The sequence below is a fragment of the Lissotriton vulgaris genome, chromosome 7, assembly GCF_964263255.1.
Source record: "Lissotriton vulgaris chromosome 7, aLisVul1.2, whole genome shotgun sequence".
In the NCBI taxonomy this organism is placed as follows: domain Eukaryota; kingdom Metazoa; phylum Chordata; class Amphibia; order Caudata; family Salamandridae; genus Lissotriton; species Lissotriton vulgaris.
The window spans coordinates 1,389,820,618-1,389,834,371 of record NC_141695.1 but is presented as its reverse complement, the minus strand read 5'-3'; the positions used below and the strand labels follow the sequence as shown (position 1 = coordinate 1,389,834,371).

At 45.4% G+C, this 13,754-nt stretch overlaps 12 non-coding genes across 12 annotated transcripts; 5 read left to right on the top strand and 7 right to left on the bottom strand.

The window, feature by feature from the left end:
- Positions 1 to 799: 799 nt before the first annotated feature.
- LOC147704472 (U6 spliceosomal RNA) lies at positions 800 to 906 on the bottom strand. The gene has a single exon (XR_015298984.1). It is a non-coding gene; the product is annotated as a U6 spliceosomal RNA (small nuclear RNA).
- Positions 907 to 1,620: 714 nt separating this feature from the next.
- On the top strand, positions 1,621 to 1,693 carry TRNAR-ACG (transfer RNA arginine (anticodon ACG)). The gene has a single exon. It is a non-coding gene; the product is annotated as a tRNA-Arg (tRNA).
- A 1,010-nt stretch (positions 1,694 to 2,703) lies between these two features.
- On the bottom strand, positions 2,704 to 2,810 carry LOC147704470 (U6 spliceosomal RNA). The gene has a single exon (XR_015298983.1). It is a non-coding gene; the product is annotated as a U6 spliceosomal RNA (small nuclear RNA).
- A 1,797-nt stretch (positions 2,811 to 4,607) lies between these two features.
- LOC147704469 (U6 spliceosomal RNA) lies at positions 4,608 to 4,714 on the bottom strand. The gene has a single exon (XR_015298982.1). It is a non-coding gene; the product is annotated as a U6 spliceosomal RNA (small nuclear RNA).
- A 714-nt stretch (positions 4,715 to 5,428) lies between these two features.
- TRNAR-ACG (transfer RNA arginine (anticodon ACG)) lies at positions 5,429 to 5,501 on the top strand. Its single transcript has one exon. It is a non-coding gene; the product is annotated as a tRNA-Arg (tRNA).
- A 1,011-nt stretch (positions 5,502 to 6,512) lies between these two features.
- Positions 6,513 to 6,619, bottom strand: LOC147704467 (U6 spliceosomal RNA). The gene has a single exon (XR_015298981.1). It is a non-coding gene; the product is annotated as a U6 spliceosomal RNA (small nuclear RNA).
- Positions 6,620 to 7,333: 714 nt separating this feature from the next.
- Positions 7,334 to 7,406, top strand: TRNAR-ACG (transfer RNA arginine (anticodon ACG)). Its single transcript has one exon. It is a non-coding gene; the product is annotated as a tRNA-Arg (tRNA).
- Positions 7,407 to 8,417: 1,011 nt separating this feature from the next.
- On the bottom strand, positions 8,418 to 8,524 carry LOC147704465 (U6 spliceosomal RNA). The gene has a single exon (XR_015298980.1). It is a non-coding gene; the product is annotated as a U6 spliceosomal RNA (small nuclear RNA).
- Positions 8,525 to 9,238: 714 nt separating this feature from the next.
- On the top strand, positions 9,239 to 9,311 carry TRNAR-ACG (transfer RNA arginine (anticodon ACG)). Its single transcript has one exon. It is a non-coding gene; the product is annotated as a tRNA-Arg (tRNA).
- A 1,010-nt stretch (positions 9,312 to 10,321) lies between these two features.
- LOC147704463 (U6 spliceosomal RNA) lies at positions 10,322 to 10,428 on the bottom strand. Its single transcript, XR_015298979.1, has one exon. It is a non-coding gene; the product is annotated as a U6 spliceosomal RNA (small nuclear RNA).
- A 714-nt stretch (positions 10,429 to 11,142) lies between these two features.
- On the top strand, positions 11,143 to 11,215 carry TRNAR-ACG (transfer RNA arginine (anticodon ACG)). Its single transcript has one exon. It is a non-coding gene; the product is annotated as a tRNA-Arg (tRNA).
- Positions 11,216 to 12,225: 1,010 nt separating this feature from the next.
- On the bottom strand, positions 12,226 to 12,332 carry LOC147704461 (U6 spliceosomal RNA). The gene has a single exon (XR_015298978.1). It is a non-coding gene; the product is annotated as a U6 spliceosomal RNA (small nuclear RNA).
- Positions 12,333 to 13,754: the final 1,422 nt, after the last annotated feature.

The window sequence follows — 13,754 nt, the reverse complement described above, 5'->3', positions numbered from 1 at the left end:
CATGGGTCCCTGATACTCTTAATTGCGAAAAAGCTTGTTGACAAAAGTGTGTGTGCGCGAGGGTCTGTGGACGTAGGCAGGTGTGTGCACTTGAATGCTTACCCATTTACATGTGTGAGAGGAACAAACCAACTCCCTGTGGGCTGCAGGCTTACAACTGGTAGCCCCAGTAGCCAGGCAGAACCACAGGTAAGGAGAGAGAGAAAGTTGGTCCATTATTAGAGAAGGACCATAAGCATCTTGCACTGCTACCTTCTTCCCCTCTCAGCCACGATCGGCCAAGACCTCTCTATTAGGGTAGAGGGTGAACATTTCTTGGACCTCAGAAACTGAGGGATGTAGACCCAATATGTCCTCCAAGCGCCTAGACACCTGGTGCCCAATCTGGCATGGTGTTTTTCAGCTTACCCGACCAATCCGGTTGCAAGGTGGACTTTAACAATACTGCTAAAAAGGCACTCCCAGACATCCCTGAGGCCTTCATTTGCATAGGCCCTGCCCTTCTCTTTGTCCTGCTTCCCACAAAGCAACACAACACTGCCGCAGTATAGATTTGGGGGTGGTGAAGAATAATGACAGTGAGGCTAAAAAAGAGAAAGAAAAGTCCCAGAAGTCCTGCAGGCTTCCTTGCTAAATGCAGCTGAACATAGAGCGCACCTTCTTTACTGCAAAGCAAATACATTAAAAATGTTGAGGAGAGACTAATTGAAAAATACATATTACGGGGACAGCACTGGGACCTGCTTTATTTTTTCAATTAGTCTTGAAAACAAAAAAGATTTCTCTCCTGAAAGCTGTTAAAAATATGGAACGCTTCACGAATTTGCGTGTCATCCTTGCGCAGGGGCCATGCTAATCTTCTCTGTATCGTTCCAATTTTAGTATATGTGCTGCCGAAGCGAGCACACTTTATTGATGAACTGACAATGTTTATAAACTCTCTAAATCTACAGTCTCTAGACATAGGGTGGCCTGGCAGAGATGCTCAGATGGCCAGTACGCATTCAAATCTGAGCCAATGGTCAAAAATGTATGAAGAGTAGCAATCCATTATTCTTCACTGCATTTGTGGTCCAAGACTAAACACACCGTAAGTATGTAGATTATACCAGGTTTGCAAAGGCTCCTGGTTCGGGCTACAGACAAGGAGCATTGTGACGTCACGCTGCCTGTGGAACAGTGATATTAAAGGTGAAACAGCTGCACAGTAGGTTAGGTGAAGGGCTCTGAGAGTGGAAAGGCAGCATGCTTGGGTCCCTGGACAAGGTGAGCGTATGATAATGTGTCTGAATGTTCACCTGTGTTGTAATATTAAACCCCTTATTGTTGTAAACGCCTACTTACTAAGGAGTTCTCAAGCTCAGCCCCACACAGACCTGGAACTGATTATGTTAATGCAAACTATTTAAGAAACTGAGCCTGATCTAAAAGATTTCCTTGGATCTAGGACCATTTCGCCTAGCTTTTAGGTGCTTCCTTCTCCTAAAGTCCTTTGTAAAACTTGGGAAAACCTCACAGAACAGACTTCCAGGAGGTCAGATGGGTTTCCTTGTGCCTTCACACACACATACACACACTTTCTAGCCCACTTAAGGACAAAAGGATGCGTAAGTCTACATAGGGCCAGTGGCGCAATGGATAACGCGTCTGACTACGGATCAGAAGATTGTAGGTTCGACTCCTATCTGGCTCGGAAGGGTTGTAGGTCCCTGTTTGATTATATTCCTGTGGAATTTTTATTTACCTCAGACTTGTTGTAGGTTCAATATTCTCCAGCAGGACTCATCCAGCAGTTGTTCCACGGTAGAGCGCAAGTAATAGGACCACAGCTAGTTAAACGTTTCCCATTTGCTGCTGGACTCTATGTGATGGCCGTCACGTGGTGTGCTGCTTTTGTATTTCAACATGGGTCCCTGATACTCTTAATTGCGAAAAAGCTTGTTGACAAAAGTGTGTGTGCGCGAGGGTCTGTGGACGTAGGCAGGTGTGTGCACTTGAATGCTTACCCATTTACATGTGTGAGAGGAACAAACCAACTCCCTGTGGGCTGCAGGCTTACAACTGGTAGCCCCAGTAGCCAGGCAGAACCACAGGTAAGGAGAGAGAGAAAGTTGGTCCATTATTAGAGAAGGACCATAAGCATCTTGCACTGCTACCTTCTTCCCCTCTCAGCCACGATCGGCCAAGACCTCTCTATTAGGGTAGAGGGTGAACATTTCTTGGACCTCAGAAACTGAGGGATGTAGACCCAATATGTCCTCCAAGCGCCTAGACACCTGGTGCCCAATCTGGCATGGTGTTTTTCAGCTTACCCGACCAATCCGGTTGCAAGGTGGACTTTAACAATACTGCTAAAAAGGCACTCCCAGACATCCCTGAGGCCTTCATTTGCATAGGCCCTGCCCTTCTCTTTGTCCTGCTTCCCACAAAGCAACACAACACTGCCGCAGTATAGATTTGGGGGTGGTGAAGAATAATGACAGTGAGGCTAAAAAAGAGAAAGAAAAGTCCCAGAAGTCCTGCAGGCTTCCTTGCTAAATGCAGCTGAACATAGAGCGCACCTTCTTTACTGCAAAGCAAATACATTAAAAATGTTGAGGAGAGACTAATTGAAAAATACATATTACGGGGACAGCACTGGGACCTGCTTTATTTTTTCAATTAGTCTTGAAAACAAAAAAGATTTCTCTCCTGAAAGCTGTTAAAAATATGGAACGCTTCACGAATTTGCGTGTCATCCTTGCGCAGGGGCCATGCTAATCTTCTCTGTATCGTTCCAATTTTAGTATATGTGCTGCCGAAGCGAGCACACTTTATTGATGAACTGACAATGTTTATAAACTCTCTAAATCTACAGTCTCTAGACATAGGGTGGCCTGGCAGAGATGCTCAGATGGCCAGTACGCATTCAAATCTGAGCCAATGGTCAAAAATGTATGAAGAGTAGCAATCCATTATTCTTCACTGCATTTGTGGTCCAAGACTAAACACACCGTAAGTATGTAGATTATACCAGGTTTGCAAAGGCTCCTGGTTCGGGCTACAGACAAGGAGCATTGTGACGTCACGCTGCCTGTGGAACAGTGATATTAAAGGTGAAACAGCTGCACAGTAGGTTAGGTGAAGGGCTCTGAGAGTGGAAAGGCAGCATGCTTGGGTCCCTGGACAAGGTGAGCGTATGATAATGTGTCTGAATGTTCACCTGTGTTGTAATATTAAACCCCTTATTGTTGTAAACGCCTACTTACTAAGGAGTTCTCAAGCTCAGCCCCACACAGACCTGGAACTGATTATGTTAATGCAAACTATTTAAGAAACTGAGCCTGATCTAAAAGATTTCCTTGGATCTAGGACCATTTCGCCTAGCTTTTAGGTGCTTCCTTCTCCTAAAGTCCTTTGTAAAACTTGGGAAAACCTCACAGAACAGACTTCCAGGAGGTCAGATGGGTTTCCTTGTGCCTTCACACACACATACACACACTTTCTAGCCCACTTAAGGACAAAAGGATGCGTAAGTCTACATAGGGCCAGTGGCGCAATGGATAACGCATCTGACTACGGATCAGAAGATTGTAGGTTCGACTCCTATCTGGCTCGGAAGGGTTGTAGGTCCCTGTTTGATTATATTCCTGTGGAATTTTTATTTACCTCAGACTTGTTGTAGGTTCAATATTCTCCAGCAGGACTCATCCAGCAGTTGTTCCACGGTAGAGCGCAAGTAATAGGACCACAGCTAGTTAAACGTTTCCCATTTGCTGCTGGACTCTATGTGATGGCCGTCACGTGGTGTGCTGCTTTTGTATTTCAACATGGGTCCCTGATACTCTTAATTGCGAAAAAGCTTGTTGACAAAAGTGTGTGTGCGCGAGGGTCTGTGGACGTAGGCAGGTGTGTGCACTTGAATGCTTACCCATTTACATGTGTGAGAGGAACAAACCAACTCCCTGTGGGCTGCAGGCTTACAACTGGTAGCCCCAGTAGCCAGGCAGAACCACAGGTAAGGAGAGAGAGAAAGTTGGTCCATTATTAGAGAAGGACCATAAGCATCTTGCACTGCTACCTTCTTCCCCTCTCAGCCACGATCGGCCAAGACCTCTCTATTAGGGTAGAGGGTGAACATTTCTTGGACCTCAGAAACTGAGGGATGTAGACCCAATATGTCCTCCAAGCGCCTAGACACCTGGTGCCCAATCTGGCATGGTGTTTTTCAGCTTACCCGACCAATCCGGTTGCAAGGTGGACTTTAACAATACTGCTAAAAAGGCACTCCCAGACATCCCTGAGGCCTTCATTTGCATAGGCCCTGCCCTTCTCTTTGTCCTGCTTCCCACAAAGCAACACAACACTGCCGCAGTATAGATTTGGGGGTGGTGAAGAATAATGACAGTGAGGCTAAAAAAGAGAAAGAAAAGTCCCAGAAGTCCTGCAGGCTTCCTTGCTAAATGCAGCTGAACATAGAGCGCACCTTCTTTACTGCAAAGCAAATACATTAAAAATGTTGAGGAGAGACTAATTGAAAAATACATATTACGGGGACAGCACTGGGACCTGCTTTATTTTTTCAATTAGTCTTGAAAACAAAAAAGATTTCTCTCCTGAAAGCTGTTAAAAATATGGAACGCTTCACGAATTTGCGTGTCATCCTTGCGCAGGGGCCATGCTAATCTTCTCTGTATCGTTCCAATTTTAGTATATGTGCTGCCGAAGCGAGCACACTTTATTGATGAACTGACAATGTTTATAAACTCTCTAAATCTACAGTCTCTAGACATAGGGTGGCCTGGCAGAGATGCTCAGATGGCCAGTACGCATTCAAATCTGAGCCAATGGTCAAAAATGTATGAAGAGTAGCAATCCATTATTCTTCACTGCATTTGTGGTCCAAGACTAAACACACCGTAAGTATGTAGATTATACCAGGTTTGCAAAGGCTCCTGGTTCGGGCTACAGACAAGGAGCATTGTGACGTCACGCTGCCTGTGGAACAGTGATATTAAAGGTGAAACAGCTGCACAGTAGGTTAGGTGAAGGGCTCTGAGAGTGGAAAGGCAGCATGCTTGGGTCCCTGGACAAGGTGAGCGTATGATAATGTGTCTGAATGTTCACCTGTGTTGTAATATTAAACCCCTTATTGTTGTAAACGCCTACTTACTAAGGAGTTCTCAAGCTCAGCCCCACACAGACCTGGAACTGATTATGTTAATGCAAACTATTTAAGAAACTGAGCCTGATCTAAAAGATTTCCTTGGATCTAGGACCATTTCGCCTAGCTTTTAGGTGCTTCCTTCTCCTAAAGTCCTTTGTAAAACTTGGGAAAACCTCACAGAACAGACTTCCAGGAGGTCAGATGGGTTTCCTTGTGCCTTCACACACACATACACACACTTTCTAGCCCACTTAAGGACAAAAGGATGCGTAAGTCTACATAGGGCCAGTGGCGCAATGGATAACGCGTCTGACTACGGATCAGAAGATTGTAGGTTCGACTCCTATCTGGCTCGGAAGGGTTGTAGGTCCCTGTTTGATTATATTCCTGTGGAATTTTTATTTACCTCAGACTTGTTGTAGGTTCAATATTCTCCAGCAGGACTCATCCAGCAGTTGTTCCACGGTAGAGCGCAAGTAATAGGACCACAGCTAGTTAAACGTTTCCCATTTGCTGCTGGACTCTATGTGATGGCCGTCACGTGGTGTGCTGCTTTTGTATTTCAACATGGGTCCCTGATACTCTTAATTGCGAAAAAGCTTGTTGACAAAAGTGTGTGTGCGCGAGGGTCTGTGGACGTAGGCAGGTGTGTGCACTTGAATGCTTACCCATTTACATGTGTGAGAGGAACAAACCAACTCCCTGTGGGCTGCAGGCTTACAACTGGTAGCCCCAGTAGCCAGGCAGAACCACAGGTAAGGAGAGAGAGAAAGTTGGTCCATTATTAGAGAAGGACCATAAGCATCTTGCACTGCTACCTTCTTCCCCTCTCAGCCACGATCGGCCAAGACCTCTCTATTAGGGTAGAGGGTGAACATTTCTTGGACCTCAGAAACTGAGGGATGTAGACCCAATATGTCCTCCAAGCGCCTAGACACCTGGTGCCCAATCTGGCATGGTGTTTTTCAGCTTACCCGACCAATCCGGTTGCAAGGTGGACTTTAACAATACTGCTAAAAAGGCACTCCCAGACATCCCTGAGGCCTTCATTTGCATAGGCCCTGCCCTTCTCTTTGTCCTGCTTCCCACAAAGCAACACAACACTGCTGCAGTATAGATTTGGGGGTGGTGAAGAATAATGACAGTGAGGCTAAAAAAGAGAAAGAAAAGTCCCAGAAGTCCTGCAGGCTTCCTTGCTAAATGCAGCTGAACATAGAGCGCACCTTCTTTACTGCAAAGCAAATACATTAAAAATGTTGAGGAGAGACTAATTGAAAAATACATATTACGGGGACAGCACTGGGACCTGCTTTATTTTTTTCAATTAGTCTTGAAAACAAAAAAGATTTCTCTCCTGAAAGCTGTTAAAAATATGGAACGCTTCACGAATTTGCGTGTCATCCTTGCGCAGGGGCCATGCTAATCTTCTCTGTATCGTTCCAATTTTAGTATATGTGCTGCCGAAGCGAGCACACTTTATTGATGAACTGACAATGTTTATAAACTCTCTAAATCTACAGTCTCTAGACATAGGGTGGCCTGGCAGAGATGCTCAGATGGCCAGTACGCATTCAAATCTGAGCCAATGGTCAAAAATGTATGAAGAGTAGCAATCCATTATTCTTCACTGCATTTGTGGTCCAAGACTAAACACACCGTAAGTATGTAGATTATACCAGGTTTGCAAAGGCTCCTGGTTCGGGCTACAGACAAGGAGCATTGTGACGTCACGCTGCCTGTGGAACAGTGATATTAAAGGTGAAACAGCTGCACAGTAGGTTAGGTGAAGGGCTCTGAGAGTGGAAAGGCAGCATGCTTGGGTCCCTGGACAAGGTGAGCGTATGATAATGTGTCTGAATGTTCACCTGTGTTGTAATATTAAACCCCTTATTGTTGTAAACGCCTACTTACTAAGGAGTTCTCAAGCTCAGCCCCACACAGACCTGGAACTGATTATGTTAATGCAAACTATTTAAGAAACTGAGCCTGATCTAAAAGATTTCCTTGGATCTAGGACCATTTCGCCTAGCTTTTAGGTGCTTCCTTCTCCTAAAGTCCTTTGTAAAACTTGGGAAAACCTCACAGAACAGACTTCCAGGAGGTCAGATGGGTTTCCTTGTGCCTTCACACACACATACACACACTTTCTAGCCCACTTAAGGACAAAAGGATGCGTAAGTCTACATAGGGCCAGTGGCGCAATGGATAACGCGTCTGACTACGGATCAGAAGATTGTAGGTTCGACTCCTATCTGGCTCGGAAGGGTTGTAGGTCCCTGTTTGATTATATTCCTGTGGAATTTTTATTTACCTCAGACTTGTTGTAGGTTCAATATTCTCCAGCAGGACTCATCCAGCAGTTGTTCCACGGTAGAGCGCAAGTAATAGGACCACAGCTAGTTAAACGTTTCCCATTTGCTGCTGGACTCTATGTGATGGCCGTCACGTGGTGTGCTGCTTTTGTATTTCAACATGGGTCCCTGATACTCTTAATTGCGAAAAAGCTTGTTGACAAAAGCGTGTGTGCGCGAGGGTCTGTGGACGTAGGCAGGTGTGTGCACTTGAATGCTTACCCATTTACATGTGTGAGAGGAACAAACCAACTCCCTGTGGGCTGCAGGCTTACAACTGGTAGCCCCAGTAGCCAGGCAGAACCACAGGTAAGGAGAGAGAGAAAGTTGGTCCATTATTAGAGAAGGACCATAAGCATCTTGCACTGCTACCTTCTTCCCCTCTCAGCCACGATCGGCCAAGACCTCTCTATTAGGGTAGAGGGTGAACATTTCTTGGACCTCAGAAACTGAGGGATGTAGACCCAATATGTCCTCCAAGCGCCTAGACACCTGGTGCCCAATCTGGCATGGTGTTTTTCAGCTTACCCGACCAATCCGGTTGCAAGGTGGACTTTAACAATACTGCTAAAAAGGCACTCCCAGACATCCCTGAGGCCTTCATTTGCATAGGCCCTGCCCTTCTCTTTGTCCTGCTTCCCACAAAGCAACACAACACTGCTGCAGTATAGATTTGGGGGTGGTGAAGAATAATGACAGTGAGGCTAAAAAAGAGAAAGAAAAGTCCCAGAAGTCCTGCAGGCTTCCTTGCTAAATGCAGCTGAACATAGAGCGCACCTTCTTTACTGCAAAGCAAATACATTAAAAATGTTGAGGAGAGACTAATTGAAAAATACATATTACGGGGACAGCACTGGGACCTGCTTTATTTTTTTCAATTAGTCTTGAAAACAAAAAAGATTTCTCTCCTGAAAGCTGTTAAAAATATGGAACGCTTCACGAATTTGCGTGTCATCCTTGCGCAGGGGCCATGCTAATCTTCTCTGTATCGTTCCAATTTTAGTATATGTGCTGCCGAAGCGAGCACACTTTATTGATGAACTGACAATGTTTATAAACTCTCTAAATCTACAGTCTCTAGACATAGGGTGGCCTGGCAGAGATGCTCAGATGGCCAGTACGCATTCAAATCTGAGCCAATGGTCAAAAATGTATGAAGAGTAGCAATCCATTATTCTTCACTGCATTTGTGGTCCAAGACTAAACACACCGTAAGTATGTAGATTATACCAGGTTTGCAAAGGCTCCTGGTTCGGGCTACAGACAAGGAGCATTGTGACGTCACGCTGCCTGTGGAACAGTGATATTAAAGGTGAAACAGCTGCACAGTAGGTTAGGTGAAGGGCTCTGAGAGTGGAAAGGCAGCATGCTTGGGTCCCTGGACAAGGTGAGCGTATGATAATGTGTCTGAATGTTCACCTGTGTTGTAATATTAAACCCCTTATTGTTGTAAACGCCTACTTACTAAGGAGTTCTCAAGCTCAGCCCCACACAGACCTGGAACTGATTATGTTAATGCAAACTATTTAAGAAACTGAGCCTGATCTAAAAGATTTCCTTGGATCTAGGACCATTTCGCCTAGCTTTTAGGTGCTTCCTTCTCCTAAAGTCCTTTGTAAAACTTGGGAAAACCTCACAGAACAGACTTCCAGGAGGTCAGATGGGTTTCCTTGTGCCTTCACACACACATACACACACTTTCTAGCCCACTTAAGGACAAAAGGATGCGTAAGTCTACATAGGGCCAGTGGCGCAATGGATAACGCGTCTGACTACGGATCAGAAGATTGTAGGTTCGACTCCTATCTGGCTCGGAAGGGTTGTAGGTCCCTGTTTGATTATATTCCTGTGGAATTTTTATTTACCTCAGACTTGTTGTAGGTTCAATATTCTCCAGCAGGACTCATCCAGCAGTTGTTCCACGGTAGAGCGCAAGTAATAGGACCACAGCTAGTTAAACGTTTCCCATTTGCTGCTGGACTCTATGTGATGGCCGTCACGTGGTGTGCTGCTTTTGTATTTCAACATGGGTCCCTGATACTCTTAATTGCGAAAAAGCTTGTTGACAAAAGTGTGTGTGCGCGAGGGTCTGTGGACGTAGGCAGGTGTGTGCACTTGAATGCTTACCCATTTACATGTGTGAGAGGAACAAACCAACTCCCTGTGGGCTGCAGGCTTACAACTGGTAGCCCCAGTAGCCAGGCAGAACCACAGGTAAGGAGAGAGAGAAAGTTGGTCCATTATTAGAGAAGGACCATAAGCATCTTGCACTGCTACCTTCTTCCCCTCTCAGCCACGATCGGCCAAGACCTCTCTATTAGGGTAGAGGGTGAACATTTCTTGGACCTCAGAAACTGAGGGATGTAGACCCAATATGTCCTCCAAGCGCCTAGACACCTGGTGCCCAATCTGGCATGGTGTTTTTCAGCTTACCCGACCAATCCGGTTGCAAGGTGGACTTTAACAATACTGCTAAAAAGGCACTCCCAGACATCCCTGAGGCCTTCATTTGCATAGGCCCTGCCCTTCTCTTTGTCCTGCTTCCCACAAAGCAACACAACACTGCCGCAGTATAGATTTGGGGGTGGTGAAGAATAATGACAGTGAGGCTAAAAAAGAGAAAGAAAAGTCCCAGAAGTCCTGCAGGCTTCCTTGCTAAATGCAGCTGAACATAGAGCGCACCTTCTTTACTGCAAAGCAAATACATTAAAAATGTTGAGGAGAGACTAATTGAAAAATACATATTACGGGGACAGCACTGGGACCTGCTTTATTTTTTCAATTAGTCTTGAAAACAAAAAAGATTTCTCTCCTGAAAGCTGTTAAAAATATGGAACGCTTCACGAATTTGCGTGTCATCCTTGCGCAGGGGCCATGCTAATCTTCTCTGTATCGTTCCAATTTTAGTATATGTGCTGCCGAAGCGAGCACACTTTATTGATGAACTGACAATGTTTATAAACTCTCTAAATCTACAGTCTCTAGACATAGGGTGGCCTGGCAGAGATGCTCAGATGGCCAGTACGCATTCAAATCTGAGCCAATGGTCAAAAATGTATGAAGAGTAGCAATCCATTATTCTTCACTGCATTTGTGGTCCAAGACTAAACACACCGTAAGTATGTAGATTATACCAGGTTTGCAAAGGCTCCTGGTTCGGGCTACAGACAAGGAGCATTGTGACGTCACGCTGCCTGTGGAACAGTGATATTAAAGGTGAAACAGCTGCACAGTAGGTTAGGTGAAGGGCTCTGAGAGTGGAAAGGCAGCATGCTTGGGTCCCTGGACAAGGTGAGCGTATGATAATGTGTCTGAATGTTCACCTGTGTTGTAATATTAAACCCCTTATTGTTGTAAACGCCTACTTACTAAGGAGTTCTCAAGCTCAGCCCCACACAGACCTGGAACTGATTATGTTAATGCAAACTATTTAAGAAACTGAGCCTGATCTAAAAGATTTCCTTGGATCTAGGACCATTTCGCCTAGCTTTTAGGTGCTTCCTTCTCCTAAAGTCCTTTGTAAAACTTGGGAAAACCTCACAGAACAGACTTCCAGGAGGTCAGATGGGTTTCCTTGTGCCTTCACACACACATACACACACTTTCTAGCCCACTTAAGGACAAAAGGATGCGTAAGTCTACATAGGGCCAGTGGCGCAATGGATAACGCGTCTGACTACGGATCAGAAGATTGTAGGTTCGACTCCTATCTGGCTCGGAAGGGTTGAAGGTCCCTGTTTGATTATATTCCTGTGGAATTTTTATTTACCTCAGACTTGTTGTAGGTTCAATATTCTCCAGCAGGACTCATCCAGCAGTTGTTCCACGGTAGAGCGCAAGTAATAGGACCACAGCTAGTTAAACGTTTCCCATTTGCTGCTGGACTCTATGTGATGGCCGTCACGTGGTGTGCTGCTTTTGTATTTCAACATGGGTCCCTGATACTCTTAATTGCGAAAAAGCTTGTTGACAAAAGTGTGTGTGCGCGAGGGTCTGTGGACGTAGGCAGGTGTGTGCACTTGAATGCTTACCCATTTACATGTGTGAGAGGAACAAACCAACTCCCTGTGGGCTGCAGGCTTACAACTGGTAGCCCCAGTAGCCAGGCAGAACCACAGGTAAGGAGAGAGAGAAAGTTGGTCCATTATTAGAGAAGGACCATAAGCATCTTGCACTGCTACCTTCTTCCCCTCTCAGCCACGATCGGCCAAGACCTCTCTATTAGGGTAGAGGGTGAACATTTCTTGGACCTCAGAAACTGAGGGATGTAGACCCAATATGTCCTCCAAGCGCCTAGAGACCTGGTGCCCAATCTGGCATGGTGTTTTTCAGCTTACCCGACCAATCCGGTTGCAAGGTGGACTTTAACAATACTGCTAAAAAGGCACTCCCAGACATCCCTGAGGCCTTCATTTGCATAGGCCCTGCCCTTCTCTTTGTCCTGATTCCCACAAATCAACACAACACTGCAGCAGTATAGATTTGGGGGTGGTGAAGAATAATGACAGTGAGGCTAAAAAAGAGAAAGAAAAGTCCCAGAAGTCCTGCAGGCTTCCTTGCTAAATGCAGCTGAACATAGAGCGCACCTTCTTTACTGCAAAGCAAATACATTAAAAATGTTGAGGAGAGACTAATTGAAAAATACATATTACGGGGACAGCACTGGGACCTGCTTTATTTTTTCAATTAGTCTTGAAAACAAAAAAGATTTCTCTCCTGAAAGCTGTTAAAAATATGGAACGCTTCACGAATTTGCGTGTCATCCTTGCGCAGGGGCCATGCTAATCTTCTCTGTATCGTTCCAATTTTAGTATATGTGCTGCCGAAGCGAGCACACTTTATTGATGAACTGACAATGTTTATAAACTCTCTAAATCTACAGTCTCTAGACATAGGGTGGCCTGGCAGAGATGCTCAGATGGCCAGTACGCATTCAAATCTGAGCCAATGGTCAAAAATGTATGAAGAGTAGCAATCCATTATTCTTCACTGCATTTGTGGTCCAAGACTAAACACACCGTAAGTATGTAGATTATACCAGGTTTGCAAAGGCTCCTGGGTCGGGCTACAGACAAGGAGCATTGTGACGTCACGCTGCCTGTGGAACAGTGATATTAAAGGTGAAACAGCTGCACAGTAGGTTAGGTGAAGGGCTCTGAGAGTGGAAAGGCAGCATGCTTGGGTCCCTGGACAAGGTGAGCTTATGATAATGTGTCTGAATGTTCACCTGTGTTGTAATATTAAACCCCTTATTGTTGTAAACGCCTACTTACTAAGGAGTTCTCAAGCTCAGCCCCACACAGACCTGGAACTGATTATGTTAATGCAAACTATTTAAGAAACTGAGCCTGATCTAAAAGATTTCCTTGGATCTAGGACCATTTCGCCTAGCTTTTAGGTGCTTCCTTCTCCTAAAGTCCTTTGTAAAACTTGGGAAAACCTCACAGAACAGACTTCCAGGAGGTCAGATGGGTTCCCTTGTGCCTTCACACACACATACACACACTTTCTAGCCCACTTAAGGACAAAAGGATGCGTAATTCTACATAGGGCCAGTGGCGCAATGGATAACGCGTCTGACTACGGATCAGAAGATTGTAGGTTCGACTCCTATCTGGCTTGGAAGGGTTGTAGGTCCCTGTTTGATTATATTCCTGTGGAATTTTTATTTACCTCAGACTTGTTGTAGGTTCAATATTCTCCAGCAGGACTCATCCAGCAGTTGTTCCACGGTAGAGCGCAAGTAATAGGACCACAGCTAGTTAAACGTTTCCCATTTGCTGCTGGACTCTATGTGATGGCCGTCACGTGGTGTGCTGCTTTTGTATTTCAACATGGGTCCCTGATACTCTTAATTGCGAAAAAGCTTGTTGACAAAAGTGTGTGTGCGCGAGGGTCTGTGGACGTAGGCAGGTGTGTGCACTTGAATGCTTACCCATTTACATGTGTGAGAGGAACAAACCAACTCCCTGTGGGCTGCAGGCTTACAACTGGTAGCCCCAGTAGCCAGGCAGAACCACAGGTAAGGAGAGAGAGAAAGTTGGTCCATTATTAGAGAAGGACCATAAGCATCTTGCACTGCTACCTTCTTCCCCTCTCAGCCACGATCGGCCAAGACCTCTCTATTAGGGTAGAGGGTGAACATTTCTTGGACCTCAGAAACTGAGGGATGTAGACCCAATATGTCCTCCAAGCGCCTAGACACCTGGTGCCCAATCTGGCATGGTGTTTTTCAGCTTACCCGACCAATCCGGTTG